Below are 19476 nucleotides of genomic sequence, written 5' to 3'. Positions count from 1 at the left end.
CACCTAACCTTGGTCGGGACCGTTTTCGTCTTTTGCCTCACATATGCAAATGTGTCGCTAGCATTCCAATGTCAAAGAACCCGGGTCGACATAACTAGTTATAAACCCAAGTGGCACATCCATACAGAGACAGGCATACATAACCCAGCAAAGCAGGTGTTGGTCATTAGCGTGTGTAGACGAGTCGTTGCAAGGTACAAGGATTCCATTATACCGCGAGACATTTCCCCGGAGGGACACACACAACGGCTAAGAAGGATACTTGCCGGTCAACTAGTGTGTCCGGAGCAGTAGCAAGCTACCAAGGCTCAGGGGAATCACAAAGGGCATTTCTCTATAAGGAGTACTACTAAAGGCACATAACTAGGTGTCGAACCCCATACATATCGCAACACCTCACACGTACGCATGACATACTCAATATGCATAGATACAAGAATGGCATGATAACATAACCATACAACAACACAAAATTTATTTAGAAGGATCAGAAGGGCCTTGCATAATAAGTTCATACAGGTAGGGGTCATATGACCGGACACTCAAGTCTTACACATAAAGTCATACAAGCCATGCAGAAGCATTAAAGTTGTCTGAGTACTGGTACCTCTTGAGCTTGCGTTGGTTTTTTCCCTTGAAGAGGAAAGGGTGACGCAACACAGTAGCAGTAAGTATTTCCCTAAGTTTGAAACCCAAGGTATCAATCCAGTAGGAGTATCAAGCCAAGTCTCCACCGTACCTGCGCAAAAACAGCAAACTTGCACCCAACGCTACAAAGGGGTTGTCAATCCCTTCACGATTGATTGCAAGGTGAGATCTGAAGGCGGAAGTGCAACAAAGTAAAAATTTAAGGCTGAAAATATGATGTGAAGTAGACCCGAGGGCCATATTGTTCACTAGAGGCTTCTCTCATGATAGCAAATATTACGGTGGGTGAACGAATTACTGTCGAGCAATTGATAGAACCATGCAATGTCATGACGATGTCTAAGGCAATGATCGTACATATAGGCATCACGTCCGAGACAAGTAGACCGATACTTTCTGCATCTACTACTATTACTCCACACATCGACCGCTATCCAGCATGCATCTAGTGTATTGAGTTCACGACAAACAGAGTAACACCGTAAGCAAGATGACATGATGTAGAGGGATAAATTCATGCAATAGATATAAACCCCATCTTTTCACCCTTGATGGCAACAACACGATCCGTGCCTCGCTACCCCTTCTGTCACTGGGTGAGGTCACCGCACGGTATGAACCCAAAACCAAGCACTTCTCCCATTGCAAGAATCATAGATCAAGTTGGCCAAATAAAACCCACGACTCGAAGAGAATTACAAGGATATGAAATCATGCATATAAGAGATCAGAAGAAACTCAAATAAGATTCACAGATAATCTGATCATAAATCCACAATTCATCGGATCTCAGCAAACACACCGCAAAAGAAGATTACATGAGATAGATCTCCATGAAGATCATGGAGAACTTTGTATTGAAGATCCAAGAGAGAGAAGAAACCATCTAGATACTAGCTATGGACCCGAAGGTCTATGGTGAACTACTCACGCATCATCGGAGAGGCAATGGTTTTGATGAAGAAGCCCTCCGTGTCCGAATCCCCCCTCCGACAGGGCACCAGAACGTGCCCAGATGGGATCTTGCGGAGACAGAAGCTTGCGGCGGCGGAAAAGTATTTTCGTGGCTCTCTCTCATGGTTTTGGATTATTCGAGGATTTATAAGTGGAAGAAGTAGGGCAGAGGAGCCACAGGGGGCCCATAAGTCTGCTAGGCGCCCCCCAGGCCGCGCCTACGGCGCTTGTGACTTCCCCCGGGGTCCTTTGCCTTGGTTCTCAAGTTCCGTCTCTTCTGTTCCGGAAAAAAATCTTTTCGAAGGTTTTATTCCGTTTGGACTTCGTTTAATATTCTCCTCTGAAAAGGGTCAAAAACATGGAAAAAACACGAACTGGCACTTGGCACTGAGTTAATAAGTTAGTCCCAAAAAAGATATAAAAGGCATACAAAACATCCAAATTTGACAAGATAATAGCATGGAACCAACAAAAATTATAGATACGTTGGAGACGTATCAAGTACAAACAGTTGAAAGATAAGGCATAAAGCCTGACTATCTACAGATCCCATCCAAGGGCCAGATCGTAGCTGGGACACCTGCTACTCGTCATCATCGACATCTAGATAGAACCCACCAGCTGGATCGTGGGTGTCTTCTGCAATAGTTATTAAGCAAACATGAGTACGAAAGTACTAAGGACGACTTTAGGATAGATCAATCTACTCATGCACATGTATCAATAAAGGGGTAGTGGGGTATCATGCAACAGGCCAGCTTTGACTCTTGGCTAACATGTACTAGACTACAAGTATTTTTAATAAGCTTTGAGAAGTCGTACACGAGTCCACTATATCCACAACAATACACCTCCATGGATCCTTTCCCGTCTCCCTACGTAAATGCCATCCATGGTACTCACGCTTATCTTGATAATTTTATGGGTAGCCATTAAAGTTATCTATGAACAACATACGTCTCCAAGTAATCCATATCCAAGGACGCGGTTATTTGAATAAATCATAACACTGCAGGGGTGTACTTCTTCACACACGCTCTCGCCACTTATCGCCATGTGCACTTCAAGGACCTTGGCAACCTTCAAACGGAAACCCAGCGAGGGTGATAGCCAGGACCGTTAACCACACTAACACCAAGTCCAGGTTTATCGCCTATTTGAGAGTGAACCCGCACGGAAGTCGGGCCGGAGTTTCCGCTATGGCCCCAAACGATATGCGCAGGGTTCCCAAGCCCACCATTCAGGTGACACTTGGTACACCGTGCCACTTCCTACCGCGTCACAGTCCACCTCTAAGGTCAGCACTATGCACGACCTCCATCATATGCTATAAACACCAGAAACTACTTGCAACTCCTAGACGGAGTATTAGACAATTAATAAGACGAGAGGTTTCAAGTTACCGGAACCCAATGTGTGGTAGTATCTGGTATCGAATCACATACATGGAACTCAGTTCCTAAGGATGGTCCCAATGAGACAACCCGCCATGTACTCCTACATAGCCTCTCATCGGTACCTTTACCAAATCAGGTTCAACACTTAACCTTTTGTCACTAGAATACATTCATTCATTCCTATTCATCACCCAGATGAAACAGACCTGACACAACTCTAAGCATCGCAAGCATAGCAGGATAAAGAACATCATGGCTCAAGCAACTACCATGTATGCTAGGTTGCAAGGTTTAGCTATTTACTATGTCAATGACAGGTCATGCAAAGGAATGGGTTCAGCTACTGAAGTAAAAGCTTTAGAAACATTTTTGCCCTAATGCAATAAGTGAGAGCAGGAGCGAGAACATGGGATTTTATCGGGATGATCAAAAATGGTGCTTGCCTTGTGGATCAGCGGAAGAATACACTCCTTCAGTCGGATACTACTGAGTATCAAACAATCATAATCAATTCATAGCAAGTGCAACAGTATGATGCATGATCATGGCAAGACAAGAATATGATAGATGAGCTAATGCAACTATAAATATTTTAGTTTGAAGCTCATTTGAAACATAGTTTCAAATGCCACTTCAAATAGTTATTTCCATATATTCTTTTAATTGATTTACCTGATGCTTAGATATAACTTGTTCTAACATGCATAAAAATAGCACCATTGTATTATTTAGATTTTTCTGATCAATTTTCATATATAAATTATTTTAATCTGAGTTACAGATTAATTTATATTAATTATTTTTATTACAGAATTCTATTTATTTGCGCCAGTATGACATCAACACTGCATCAGCTCGGCAAACTAGCCGTTGCCAGTCAAACCGGACTAGTGGGTCCCACTAGTTAGTGTCTCTAACTTAAATCAATTTAGAATTTAAGTTAATTAACTAATTAACAAGGCTGGGCCCACATGTCACTCAGTAATTAGAGTTTAACTAATTTATTATTTGTATTTAGTTTAATAAAACTTTATCTAGAGGCTGGCCCCATCTGTCATGGACTCAGGGGGGTCAATCCCACCGGCGGTGAGGTCGAGCTCACCGGCGGTGAGCCTCCGGCGACAACAGGGACGGCGGAGGACATCAGAAATGCATCTCCGGCGACCATTTGAGCGACGGAGGGCAATGGAAGAACGTCCACTCTCTTGCGAGTCCGTTGGTGCTAGCCCTAGGATGACCGGAATCGGCGCCGTCGACGTGCTCGGCGGCTGCCGGAGCTCGGGCCTCATCGATGTATTCGAAACAGGGCTCAAAAAAGCGGAGCTTGGCTGCTATAGCATCTACGCGACGAGCTGGAGCTGCTGGTGGCCTCAGAAGGACCAGCCGATCATCGTAGCATCAGCGGTGACGAGCTCTCGCGGCGGATCTCGTCGGGATCCAGTGGAATCGGGATAGGGTTAGGGAAAGAGGGGGAAATGGAAGGAATGGAATCCCCAGCTCACACAGAGGGCAGTGGCGCCGAGAATGAGATCGGAGATGGCCTGGAGACGGTGAATCGACGGTGGCGAGCTCACTGTTCGGAGGTTGAAGACGATGGCTAGACGGCGTTCCAGGGGCTCTCGGCGGTGTTTCTTCGCGTGTACAGATACGAGACTTCAAGGCGGAGCATTTGCGCGGCTCAGAGGTGAGGTTGGGTGGCTCAAATAGGCTGGCGACGTCTAGCTAGAGCATCGTCCATGGGGGGTAGAGAGGGAGAAGAGGGAGTGAGCGAATTGCAAGGTGAGAGCATCGGGGACGGCTTCGGAGGGAGCTTATCCCCGATGCCAGCGTGACGAAGGAGCCAGACACGCACGCAACTGCATGTTGCGGCCGGAGAGAGCGGCGGCCACCTCCCCCTTTCCCGACTAGGAAAGGAACAAGACGACAGGGGAGAGGAGGTCGGCTGGACCTGGACGACAGGTAAGCCTCTCCCCTCTCTTTTTTCTGTTTTGTAATTCTAACATTTGTTTTATTTATTTTTGGCTCCAAACTATTCCTAAAACATGGAATATATTTGTGGGGATTTATTTGAATTATATCGAAGCCCCACAAATAGATTCAATATTTTATAATAACTAAATTAGTTGTAGCTATTTGTTTTGGTAATTTTCAGTGGCTTCTGTGGATTAAATAAAATGCCAAAACTGTTTTAAAAATAATATTCATCCATGTAATGTTGTTGCCAACATTTAACAGAAAAGATGAACATTTTTAAGGCCATTTTGGGTTCACTGAAAATACACATCATTTGAATTGGTTTAGTTAGGGTGTGGTGCTAGGGTTTATTCAATCCCCATTTCATTTTTAGTGCAAAATAAAATATGATGCACAATCCAGCTAAACACCAAGTAGTGAAATCTAGGGATGTGACAACTCACCCCCACTCAAAAGAATCTCGTCCCGAGATTTAGAAGTCGTCGGGAAGAGCGCGGGGTACTCAAGTCGAAGACGGTCCTCCCTTTCCCAAGTTGCTTGTCTTTTGGAATGATTTGACCATTGAACTTTGAGAAACTTAATGTTCCAACGTTGAGTGGTATACTCAGCTTGATCAAGAATACGAACAGGACCAATGTAACGAGGAGCCAATTTGCCCTTGATACCGAATCGGTGGATACCTGATGACCCACAAGTATAGGGGATCAATCGTAGTCCTTTCGATAAGTAAGAGTGTCGAACCCAACGAGGAGCGAAAGGCTCTGATAAACGGTTTTCAGCAAGGTAATAACTGCAAGCACTAAAAGTAGCGGTAACAAGTGATGATGTAGCGAGGTGAAACGTAGCAAGTGAAAAGTAACAACTAACAAGTAGTAGCAATGGTGCAACAAGTGCCCCAATCCCTTTTGTACCAAGGGACAAGCCTGAACAAAGTCTTATAGGAGGAAAAACGCTCCCGAGGACACACGGGAATTTCTATCATGCTAGTTTCATCATGTTCATATGATTCGCGTTCGTTACTTTGATAGTTGGATATGTGGGTGGACCGGTGCTTGGGTACTGCACTTACTTGGACAAGCATCCCACTTATGATTAACCCCTCTCGCAAGCATCCGCAACTAAGAGAGAAGAATTAAGACAACGTCTAACCATAGCATTAAACTAGTGGATCTAAATCAGCCCCTTACGAAGCAACGCATAGACTGGGGTTTAAGCTTCTGTCACTCCAGCAACCCAGCATCTGCTTACTACTCCCAAATGCCTTACTCTAGGCCCAAGTATGGTGAAATGTTATGTAGTCGACGTTCACATAACACCACTAGAGGAAAAGACAACATACATCATATCAAAATACCGAACGAATACCAAATTCACATGACTATTATTAGCATGACTTATCCCATGTCCTCAGGAACAAAAGTAACTACTCACAAAGCATAATCATAATCATGATAAGAGGTGTAATGAAAAGCATCAAGGATCTGAACACAAACTCTTCCACCAAGTAATCCAACTATCATCAACTACAAAGAGTAATCAACACTACTAGCATCCTTACAAGGACCAATCGGAGTCGCGAGACGGAGATTGGTTACAAGAGATGAACTAGGGATTGGAGAGGAGATGGTGCTGATGAAGATGTTGATGAAGATGCCTCCCCTCCGATGAGAGGAGTGTTGGTGATGACGACGGCGACGATTTCCCCCTCCGGGAGGGAAGTTCCCCATCAGGATCGTCCTGCCGGAGCTCTAGATTGGATCTGCTCAAGTTCCGCCTCGTGGCGGCGACAAAACCACGAAAAAGATCCCTCTTGATTTTTTCTGGAACGAAACCCTTCATATAGCAAAAGAGGGGGGCCAATGGGCCGTCGGGGAGCCAACAAGCCCTGTAGCCGCCACCAGGGGGGTGGCGGCTACCAGGCTTGTGGGGCCCTGGTAGCTCCCCTCCGGTACTTCTTTCGCCCAATAATTTTTATATATTCCCAAAAAATTCCACGTAAATTTTCAGGGCATTTGAAGTTGTGTAGAATAGAGGACTCAGATTTGCCCCTTTTCTAGTCTAGAATTCCAGCTGCCTGAATTCTCCCTCTTCAAATAAACCTTGCAAAATAAGAGAGAAAATGCATAAATATGGTACCACAAAGTAATATAACAGCCCATAAAGCGATAAATATCAACATGAAAGCATGATGCAAAATGGACGTATCAACTCCCCCAAGCTTAGACCATGCCTGTCCTCAAGCGAAAACCTAGTTCCATAAACATGTCCACATGTTTAGGGACAAAGGTGTCGATAAAACATAATACGGACATGAGGGCATCATGATCACACATAGAACAACAACACATCATAATGATTCTTATGGGAAAGTAACAATTCCTTCACAAAGCAAAGTATGAAGCAAAAACCTTACCGAGAAGTAACCAACAACAGTCTAAAGTCACTGAAGCAATTGCAATTTATCATAACATCAGAAAGAGTCAAATAAGAGCTTGTAAGGCAAACCCACATACTCAATCATCTCTTTTATTTTCCACACTTGTTACAACTCACGTGGTACTCATGGTATCAAAGTTTCAGCTAGACACACAGGAAGATAGGGGCTTATTGTTTTGCCTCCTAACTATTTACCTCAAGGGTAAAGTCAACAATAATAAAGCATAAGTACTCAACTCCAAGTTGATATACGAATGTAGATCTTTCCCAAGCATGTGACGGTAACCAAGACAAAGGCAAAAATAGGGAATTGGTGAAGATCACCATGACTCTTACAAGGGCAAAAAGTAAATGTACAAGATAGGCCCTTCGCAGAGGGAAGCAGAGGTTGTCTTGCGCTTTTGAGGTTTGAGTGTGTGTCCTCTTAGTGAGGAGGAACGTCACTTTATATTGCCTCCTGTGATAAAGAACTTTATTATGCAATCTGTCGCTTTTATGTCTTCCTCATCACAGGTTCGTACAAAGCTTATTTTCCACACACTAATAGATCATACATATTAGAGAGCAATTTTTATTGCTTGCACCGATAACAACTTACTTGAAGGATCTTATTCAATCCATAGGTAGGTATGGTGGATTCTCATGGCAAAATTGGGTTGAAGGTTTATGGATGCACAAGTAGTATCTCTACTTGGTGCGGGAGTTTTGGCTAATATGAGGTGGAAGCAAGCGTCACATGCTAAGGGATATCTAATCATATAACATTGTTTGGAACCAAGCAAACACAATTCATTATGTTGTCTTCCTTGTCCAATATCTACTCCTAAGCATGTAATAGTTTGGTGAGTGCTCACAATTGTAAAAAATGTCTAAGATGATATATTTATATGTGTACCTCTCTTTCATTATTACTTATTATAAATTGCAACAATGACTGAGGTCTATATTGATTTATTCTCGACAAGTTTCAATCATCATACGTGTCATATGTGAAGCTATCACTTTCCATAAGATCATCTCATGATCTTTTATGCTATCGTTCTTTTGATATGTTTGATCACGGCACAAAACAAAGCCCTTGACTAAGATACTCTTTATTATATAGCTCGCAAGCTTGAATACATCGGGGGAGACACAAAGCAAAAGACTCAAACTAAACACTAAAGACTTATTCCACTAGGAGAAGAAATAAAAACTAAAAGGAAAGAACTGAAACAAAGGTAAAAGCAAAAGATATAAAGGTGATACGATACCAGGGCAACTCCCCCAAGCTTGGCAGAAGCCAAGGGGATTGCCCATACCAATGCTTATTTGTCTTCCTTTGGTGGTGATGGTGGTGGAGTTGTTGAAGAAGTCTTGACCTTGTCTACTTTCCACTTGAGAAAAAAGTTATGCTCCCTCAGATCGTCATTTTCCTCCTCAAGTTTCAACAATCTACGGCAAAGTTCCTGCTTACTCTCCTGCAAGAAACGAGAGGGGATAAAAATGGTCTTAGGCTTCTTCCTGGAGTTGGGGAGGCTTGCCTTCTTGAACTCCACATGGGTGTTTGCAGGTTGAGGTAAAGGAGCCTCCTCTTCATCGGAACTCGTTAGTTCTTTCCCCTCGGGCTCATAGTCCTCTTCCTCGTCAGTGGTCCAGCCATATGGTTCCAAGTCCCCATTAATCCTAGAGTTAGCACGATCATCGACCACATAAATCTCTTGTTCTGAATCTTGAGAAGACATCTCGACCTAAATCTGCGGCAGACAACATGCTCGAAACGACAACAGAGGAAAACTGCGCGATACGGAGATCAAAACCTTCGGGCGTATATATAATGATTTATTCTGGACCAGAAGGAGTGCTCCACAAGAAAACGGAGTCTGGGAGGCACACGAGGTGCCCACAAGCCCTGTAGCCGCCGCCAGGGGGTATGTGGCGGCTACCAAGCTTGTGGCCGCCTCGTGCGCTCTCCGGACTGCTTTTTATTTTTCTAAATTTCCAAAAATTCCAAAACGGAGGAAATTTCCTATTGGAAAAGCTTCGGAGTCCAATTACTTACCGAAAGAGACACCTCTTCATTTTCAGGGTCTGAAACAGGCTGATAAACATCCCTTATGTACTCCTCTGGAGTTATGATATTGATGATATTGGTCTCAACATTTATGGGAGTACCAGAGATATAATGCTTGATTCTTTGCCCATTTACCACTCTAGGAAAATTTCCTTCCGTGTTATTGATTTTGATGGCACCGGAGCGATATACTTCCTCGATAACGTAAGGACCTTCCCATTTAGAGAGAAGCTTGCCTGCGAAGAATCTTAAGCGAGAATTGTATAGCAGGACATAATCACCTACATTGTACTCTCGTTTCTGTATTCGTTTATCGTGCCATCTCTTAACCTTTTCCTTGAACAACTTGGCATTCTCATATGCCTCGGCCCTCCATTCATCTAATGAGCTGATATCAAACAACCGCTTCTCACCGGCAAGTTTGAGATCGAAGTTGAGCTCTTTGATTGCCCAATAAGCTCAAGAGGTAAGTGACAGGCCTTACCGTAAACCATTTTATACGGCGACATGCCCATGGGATTCTTATAAGCAGTCCTATAAGCCCATAGTGCATCGTCAAGTTTCCTAGACCAATTCTTTCGAGATCTATTGACAGTCTTTTGTAGGATCAATTTGATCTGCCTATTACTCAACTCCACTTGACCACTAGACTGAGGATGATAAGGAGATGCAACTCTATGGTTGACATCATACTTAGCGAGCATCTTGCGGAAAACACCATGAATGAAGTGTGAACCGCCATCAGTCATCAGATATCCAGAGACTCCAAATCTTGGGAAAATGACTTCATTAAGCATCTTAATGGAGGTTGGTGATCAGTATTTTTAGTGGGGATAGCCTCTACCCTCTTAGTGACATAATCCACAGCAACTAAGATGTGAGTGTACCCATTGGAACTCGGGAAGGGTCCCATATAATCAAAACCCCAGACATCAAATGGTTCAATAACAAGTGAATAGTTCATAGGCATTTCCTGACGCTTACTGATGTTCCCTATTCTTTGGCATTTGTCACAAGACAAGACAAACTTACGGGCATCCTTGAAGAGAGTGGGCCAATAGAAACATGATTGCAATACCTTATGAGCAGTTCTATCTCCAGCATGGTGTCCTCCGTAGGCTTCAGAATGACATTTCTGCAGGATCTATCCCTGTTCATGTTCAGGAACACAACGTCTAATAACACCATCTACTCCTTCCTTATAAAGGCGAGGATCATCCCAAAAGTAGTGTCTTAAATCAAAGAAGAATTTCTTCTTTTGCTGATAGGTGAAACTGGGTGGTATGTATTTGGCTACGATATAGTTTGCGTAATCAGCTTACCACGGTGCACTATGTGAAGTGTGGATGACATTTAATTGCTCATCAGGAAAGCCATCATCAATAGGTCGTGGGTCATCAAGGACATTCTCTAGCTTGGCCAAGTTATCTGCTATAGGGTTATGAGCACCCTTTCGGTCAACGACGTGCAAATCAAATTCCTGTAGCAGCAGAACCCATTTGATTAGCCTAGGCTTAGCGTCCTTCTTCTCCATAAGGTATTTAATAGCAGCATGATCCGAGTGAATAGTGACTTTGTAGTCAACTATATAAGATCTGAACTTTTCACATGCGAACACGACTGCTAAAAACTCCTTCTCCGTAGTGGCATAGTTTCTTTGGGCACTGTCTAGAGTTTTACTAGCGTAGTGAATAACATTCAACTTCTTGTCAACTCTTTGTCCTAGAACAACACCAACAGCATAATCATTAGCGTCGCAGATGATTTCAACGGGCAAGTTCTAGTCAGGTGGTTGAACAATAGGTGCGGTTATCAAAGCCTTCTTAAGTATTTCGAAAGCTTCCTCACAATCCTCATAAAAACAAAAGGAACATCCTTCTGCAAGAGGTTGGTAAGAGGCCTAGAAATCTTAGAGAAGTCTTTAATGAACCTTCTATAGAAACCAGCATGACCTAGGAAGCTTCGTATACCTCTGATATCTGTGGGGCAAGGCATTTTCTCAATTGCATCAACCTTAGCCTTATCAACTTCAAAGTGTCTTTCAGAGATTTTCTGTCCTAAGACGATGCCTTCATTAACCATAAAGTGACACTTCTCCCAATTCAAGATGAGGTTGGTATCTTTGCATCTCTGTAAGACTCGATCAAGGTTGCTCAGGCAATCATCAAAGGAAGACCCGTAAACGGAGAAGTCATCCATGAAAACCTCGACAATCTTTTCACAAAAGTCAGAGAATATAGCCATCATACATCTTTGAAACGTGGTAGGTGCATTGCATAAGCCAAAAGGCAAACTTCTATAAGCAAAGGTACCAAAGGGGCATGTGAAAGTGGTTTTCTCGTGATCAGATTGTGCAACAGGTATTTGCGAGAAACCTGAATAACCGTCTAGAAAGCAGAAGTGTGTGTGTTTGGATAGCCTTTCTAGCATTTGGTTGATAAACGGCAAAGGATAATGGTCTTTCCTGGTTGCCTTTTTCAGTTTCCGGAAGTCTATCACCATCCTATAGCCAGTAATAATTCTTTGTGGGATTAATTCATTCTTATCATTAGGAACGACGGTGATACCTCCCTTCTTAGGTACGCAATGTACTGGACTGACCCAATCACTACGAGCAACAGGATAAATGATTCCGGCTTCCAGAAGCTTTAATATTTCTTTTCTAACGACCTCTTTCATCTTAGGATTTAATCTCCTTTGATGATCAGCAACTGTTTTAGAATCAGGATCAGTTTTAATCTTTGCTAACATAGAGTGGGACTAATACCCTTAAGATCATCAAGAGTATATCCAATAGCAGCACGGTGCTTCCTCAGAGTTTTTAGTAACTTCTTCACTTCGTGCTCTGAGAGGAGAGCACTAATAATAACCGGATATATCTCCTTCTCATCAAGATAGGCATACTTAAGAGTATCAGGCAACTGTTTAAGGTCGAACACAGGATCACCCTTTGGTGGGGGAGGATCCCCAAGCAGTTCAACAGGCAGATTATTCTTGAGAATATGATATTGTTCTAAGACAATTTTATCTATCTCATCTCTTTCCTCCATATGCATATCATTTTCATGCTCAAGCAGATATTGCTCTAAAGGATCCGTAGGAGGTACGACAATAGAGGCAAGAGCAATGATTTCATCCCTACCAGACGACTCTTTTTCATGGGTTTGTCTTCCAAACTTGGAGAAGTTAAATTCATGAGACACACCCTCGAAACTAACTGTGACAGTCTCTTAATGCAATCAATGTGAGCATTGACAGTGTTGAGAAAGGGTCTACCGAATATAATGGGACAAAAGCTATCTTGTGCAGTACCAAGGACGAGGAAATCAGTAGGATACTTCGTCTTACCACACAGGACTTCTACGTCTCTCACAATTCCGAGAGGGCAGATAGTGTCTCTATTAGCTAGCGTAATAGTGACATCAATGGTTTCTAGCTCAGCAGGTGCAATCTCATCTTTGATTTCATCATATAGGGAACGGGGTATTGCACTAACACTAGCTCCATATCACATAAACCATGGTAACAGTGATCTCCTATCTTGATATAAACAACGGGCAGGCCAACTACAGGTCCGTATTTGTCTTTCGCGTGAGGTTTAGCAATTCTAGCGGAGTCCTCACAGAATTTGATAACATGCCCATCTATGTCTTCGGCTAAGAGATCTTTGATAATAGCAACACTAGGTTCAACTCTAATCTCCTCAGGGGGTGCAAGTGGTCTAATGTAACCCCTACGTATCACAGTTGGAGCTTTAGAAAAATCCTTTTTCCTAGTCAGGTAAGGTGGTTTCTCAGCGTAGGCACAAGGAACAACAGGATCACTAAAAGCAATGACTTTCTCCTCAACTAGATTGGTTTTGACTATGTTTATTTCTACAGGAGGATGATACTTAAACCACTTCTCTTTGGGAAGATCAACATGAGCAACAAAATATTCACATAGAGAAGCTACTATCTCAGAGTTAAGTCCATACTTAGCGCTAAAATCTCTAGAAGTGTTTGTATCAACAAAAGATTTAACGCAATCAAATTGGAAATTCATACCTGACTCCTTACCTTCTTCCAGCTCCCAATCTTCAGAGTTGCGTTTGATTCTTTCCAATAAATTCCTCTCGTGGTCAATATCCTTCTTCATAAAAGAACCGGTACAAGAAGTGTCAATCATGGTACGATTTTCGTGAGAAAGCCGAGCATAAAAGTTTTGAGTGATAATTTCTCTCGAGAGCTCATGATTGGGGCATGAATATAGCATTGATTTAAGACTCCCCCAAGCTTGAGCTATGCTTTCCCTGTCACGAGGCCAAAAGTTATAAATATAATTCCAATCACGATGTACTAAATGCATAGGATAGAACTTTTGATGAAATTCCAATTTCAACCGATTGTAGTCCCATGATCCAGTATCATCACATAGCCTATACCATGTCAACGCCTTATACTTCAAAGATAAAGGGAAGACTTTCTTATTTACCTCATCCTCGGGCAAACCTGCAAGCTTAAATAAACTATAAAACTTCATCTACATACATCAGATGTAAGTCTGAATGTGAAGATCCATCTCGTGTAAAAGGATTAGCCTGCAGCTTCTCAAGCATACCCGAAGGAATTTCACAAAAGATATTTTCAGTAGGTACCTCAGGTTGAGGAACAATTCCTCGTGCTTCCGTTCGTGGTGAAGATACCAAGAACAAACTCCTCAAAGGAAAAGTTTCCATAGTGACAAGTGACAATAAATTTCAGCACAGTATATAAATGTTTCCTTACCAAATTCCACTTACCAAAGGCACTTCACTCCCCGGCAACGGCGCCAGAAAAGAGTCTTCATGACCCACAAGTATAGGAGATCAATCGTTCGTTACTTTGATAGTTTCATATGTGGGTGGACCGGCACTTGGGTACTACCCTTACTTGGACATGCATCCCACTTATGATTAACCCTCTCGCAAGCATTCGCAACTACGAAAGAAGAATTAAGACAACGTCTAACCGTAGCATTAAACTAGTGGATCCAAATCAGCCCCTTACGAAGCAACACATAGACTGGGGTTTAAGCTTCTGTCACTCCAGCAACCCATCATCTACTTACTACTCCCCAATGCCTTCCTCTAGGCCCAAGTATGGTGAAGTGTTATGTAGTCGACGTTCACATAACACCACTAGAGGAAAAGACAACATACATCATATCAAAATACCAAACGAATACCAAATTCACATGACTATTATTAGCATGACTTATCCCATGTCCTCAGGAACAAAAGTAACTACTCACAAAGCATAATCATAATCATGATCAGAGGTGTAATGAATAACATCAAGGATCTGAACATAAACTCTTCCACCAAGTAATCCAACTAACATCAACTACAAATAGTAATCAACACTACTAGCAACCTTACAAGTACCAATCGGAGTCGCGAGACGGAGATTGGTTACAAGAGATGAACTAGGGATTGGAGAGGATATGGTGCTGATGAAGATATTGATGAAGATGCCTCCCCTCTGATGAGAGGAGTGTTGATGATGACGATGGCGATGATTTCCCCCTTCGGGAGGGAAGTTTCGCCAGCAGGATCGTCCTGCCGGAGCTCTAGATTGGATCTGCTCAAGTTCCGCCTCGTGGCGGCGGCGAAACCACGAAAAAGCTCCCTCTTGATTTTTTCTGGAACGAAACCCTTCATATAGCAAAAGAGGGGGGCTAGTGGGCCGTCAGGGAGCCCACAAGCCCTGTAGCCGCCACCAGGGGTGTGGCGGCTACCAGGCTTGTGGGGCCCTGGTACCTCCCCACTGGTACTTCTTTCTCCCAGTATTTTTTATATATTCCCGAAAAATTCCACGTAAATTTTTAGGGCATTTGGAGTTGTGCAGAATAGAGGACTCAGATTTGCTCCTTTTCCAGTCCAGAATTCCAGTTGCCTGAATTCTCCCTCTTCAAATAAACCTTGCAAAATAAGAGAGAAAAGGCATAAATATGGTACCACAAAGTAATATAACAACCCATAAAGCCATAAATATCAACATGAAAGCATGATGCAAAATGGACGTATCAATACCCGTCAGAGGTGTAACCCGAAGGTAAGCCTTCTCGTCAAGTTCGAAGGTCACAACCTTATGATGACAATCATATTGGCTCTTTTGACAAGATTGGGCCGTTTTAAACTTTTCACGAATAATGCAAACTTTCTCTTGTGATTCCTGGATCATATCCGGACCAAAGAGCTGCGTCTCCCCGGTTTCTAACCAGTTAACAGGTGTTCGATATCTTCGTCCGTAGAGAACTTCAAAAGGAGCTTTGCCCAAGCTTGATTGATAACTATTGTTATAAGAAAATTCGGTAAACGGAAGACATTTCTCCCAATTCATGCCAAAACATATAATGAAAGCTTGAACCATATCTTCCAAGATTTTATTTACTCGTTCCACTTGACCACTTGTCTGGGAATGGAGAGCAGTGCTAAAAGAGAGGTGGGTCCCCATGGCATTTTGTGTACTTTCCCATAAACGCGAAGTAAAAATACTTCCACGGTCTGAGTTAATATCCAAAGGAACACCATGAAGAGACAATATTCGAGAAATATATAACTCTGCTAGCTAGCTAGCTGTTATACTCTCACGATCTGGAAGGAAATGAGCTACTTTGGAGAAACGGTCGATGACCAAAAGGATAGCATTATTCCCCTTCTTAGTCCTGGGAAATCCGGTGATGAAATCCATACTAACTTTATACCATTTCCATTCAAGAATACCTAAAGGTTGAAGGGTGCCAGCAAGCCTTTGATGTTGTGCTTTAACTTGACGACAAACGTCGCAGTTGGCAACAAACTGAGCAATTTCTCTCTTCATCCTAGTCCACCAAAACCTCTGGCGTAGGTCCTGATACATCTTAGTACTACTAGGATGAATCGTGGGAGGAGATTCATGAGCCTCCTTAAGATTCAATTTCCGCAGATGTTGCTTCTTGGCAACTACCAAACGATTCTCAAAGAAAACGACACCCCGATCATCAACCGAGAAACATTTGACATTTCCCCCTTTAATATTCTTCTTAATCCGGGAAATTCCAGTGTCATGCTTCTGGACCTCTATGATTTGATCCACTAAGGTAGGTTTCGCCACCAAGTTTGAAAGAAATCCTTGCGGAACAATATGAAGATTCAACTTCCGAAATTCCTCGTAGAGACGTGGTTGACCTTGTTGTAACATCAAATTGTTACAATATGACTTATGACTTAGTGCATCAGCCATAACATTAGCTTTCCCCGAGGTGTAAGTTATCCCTATGTTGTAATCCATGATCAACTCGACCCACCGTCTTTGCCTGAGATTCAAATCCGGTTGGGTGAAAATGTATTTCAGACTTTGGTGATTAGTGTAAATTTCGCAACGATTACCCAGAAGGTAATGTTGCTAGTTTTTAGTGCATGGACTACTGCTGCAAGCTCAAGATCATGTGTGGGATAATTTTCCTCATGTGGACGTAACTGTCGAGATGCGTATGCAACTACATGACGATCTTGCATGAGAATACAACCTAATTCTTGTCGCGAGGCGTCGCAATAGATAACAACATCCTTAGAAAAATCTGGTTGTACCAACACAGGTGCAGAGGTCAGGCGTCTTTTCAGATCCTGAAAACTGTGCTCGCATTGTGGGGTCAACTCGAACTTCTTATCTTTATTGAGGAGTTCAATTAGAGGTTTTGCAACCTTGGAGAAGTTCTCGACAAACTGGCGACAATAGCTCGCTAGACCAAGAAAACTCCTAACTTTCTTAACCGATTCAGGTTGAGTCCAATCAAGGATGGCTTGAACTCTCTCGGGATTGACAACAATACCTTTACCAGAGATCTCGTGGCCCAGATAAGTCACTTCTGGCAACAAAAATTCGCATTTAGAAAACTTGGCATAAAGGCGATGCTCTTGAAGTTTCATCAATACCAGCCTTAGATGCTCAATATGTTTTTCTTTCTTCTTTGAGTAAATTAGAATATCATCGAGGTAAACCACGATGAATTTATCCAAATACTCCATGAAGACTGAGTTCATCCAGCGAGAGAAGGTAGTTGAGGCATTGGTTAAACAAAAGGACATGACTGTGTACTCGTATTGGCCATAACGAGTGACAAAGGACGTTTTTGGAATGTCCCTGTTCTTGATTTTGATTTGATGGTAGCCTAACCTCAATTCCATTTTGGCAAAGACTGAGGATCCAACGAGCTGATCATACAGATCGTTGATCCTGGGTAGCGGATACTTGTTCTTTATGGTGACCAGATTAACTGGTCGATAATCTACAACCATCTCATCCGTACCATCCTTCTTCTTAACGAAAAGGACAGGACAAACCTAAGGAGAAGAGCTAGGACGGATGAAACATTTATTCAAAGCTTCATCGAGTTGTTTCTTGACTTCGGCTAGCTCTAAGGGTGCCATCTTATAAGGTCTTCTGGTATTGGGACGGGTCTTGGAACAAGATCTATCACAAACTCAACAACCCTGTCAGGTGGAATACGTGGCAGTTCTTCTGAAAAAACATCCGTAAAGTCACGGACTAGCGGAATTTCTTCAAGTTCTGGAAGAGGACTAGCGTTGAGGGAATAGAGTTGGCATTTGGCAAATCGAGTCGAGACATTAACTATCTCACCCGATGGATGTGTAAGCTGAACATTCCTAGTATGGGTATCAATCTTGGCATAATGAGCTGACATCCAGTCTATACCCAAGATGATGTTGATATCTGAGGATTTGAGGGCTATCAAGGATGCTAGGAAGACTAGTCTGTCCACTAGAATCTCATTGTCATGGCTTATTCTAGAAATCTGCCATTTACTACCAGGAGTCTAGACCACTAAAGGAATGGTCATATCACAAAATGACATGTTATGAAACTATGCATAATTCTCGGATATGAAAGAATGAGACGACCCCATGTCAAAAAGAACAGAGGCCGGATGACGATTGGCAAGAAGTGTACGCAAGATGACATCGGGATCTTCTGCAACTTCTTCTGCTGAGACATAGTTCACACGGCTACGAACTGGAGTGGGCTTCACATTGTATTCCTTGCTTGGCTTGCCACGTCCAACATACTTTCGAGGTTGATTTGCAGAACTATTCTGAGGACACTCGCGTGAATAGTAACCTGGTTCTCACACTTGTAACAGACCACTGGATTGGTACGTGGTGCAACATTGGCAGTTGGGCCACCATAAGTCTTTGCTGGGGGGGTTGGTCTGGTTTGCACGAGGCGCCACAAAGGATGGCCTTGGAGTGTATCTCGGTGGCAGGGGGCTATTCGGGACCCACACCCGTAGCTTCTGGAACTGAACCGGATGAGGAGCCAGAATCACGAGTTTGCTTTTTTGACTCTTCGTAATCATTGTGTCTAGTTTCGGCACTGATAGCCTTATTGAGCAGGGCTTGAAAACTTGTGCAGTCATGGAGGCGCAGCCTACGACGCAGTTCAGGGCTCAGTCCTTTGCGGAACCTAGCTTGTTTTTTAGTCTTAGTCGGCACTTCTTCAGTTGCATAGCGGACGAGGTCTCCAAATTCACGACTATATGTATCCACAGTCAGTTTTCCTTGGGTGAATGCACATAACTCCTCTCTCTTGCGGTCCATCAGACCTTCTGGAATGTGATGCAGACGGAAGGCTACACTGAAATCAGCCCAAGTGGCTACTGCACCAGCAGGGCATGGCCTCATAATTCTCATACCACCAGTTGGCGGTACCCTCCAGAAAGTAGGCAGCAAAGGTCACCTTGTCAGCCTCAACAATATTGGCAGAACGAATCTTCCGTGAAATGCTACACAGCCAATCATCAACGTCGAGGGGATTGACTGAATGATGAAACTTGGGTGGATTGAGCTTCACGAAATCATTGAGACTCGATGAGTCATTTCGCGACTGGCGAGTCGTATTCTGCTCAATACGCTCTAACAGTCATTTGGTCTCTCTTTTATTCCTTTCTGCCTCAAACATAACTTTTGCCGAAGATGGCGCTTGAGGCGGGTTC

The sequence above is a fragment of the Hordeum vulgare genome, chromosome 6H (genome assembly GCF_904849725.1).
Source record: "Hordeum vulgare subsp. vulgare chromosome 6H, MorexV3_pseudomolecules_assembly, whole genome shotgun sequence".
Taxonomy (NCBI): domain Eukaryota; kingdom Viridiplantae; phylum Streptophyta; class Magnoliopsida; order Poales; family Poaceae; genus Hordeum; species Hordeum vulgare.
The sequence above is the reverse complement of the archived record's forward strand: the minus strand, read 5'-3'. Positions refer to the sequence as shown.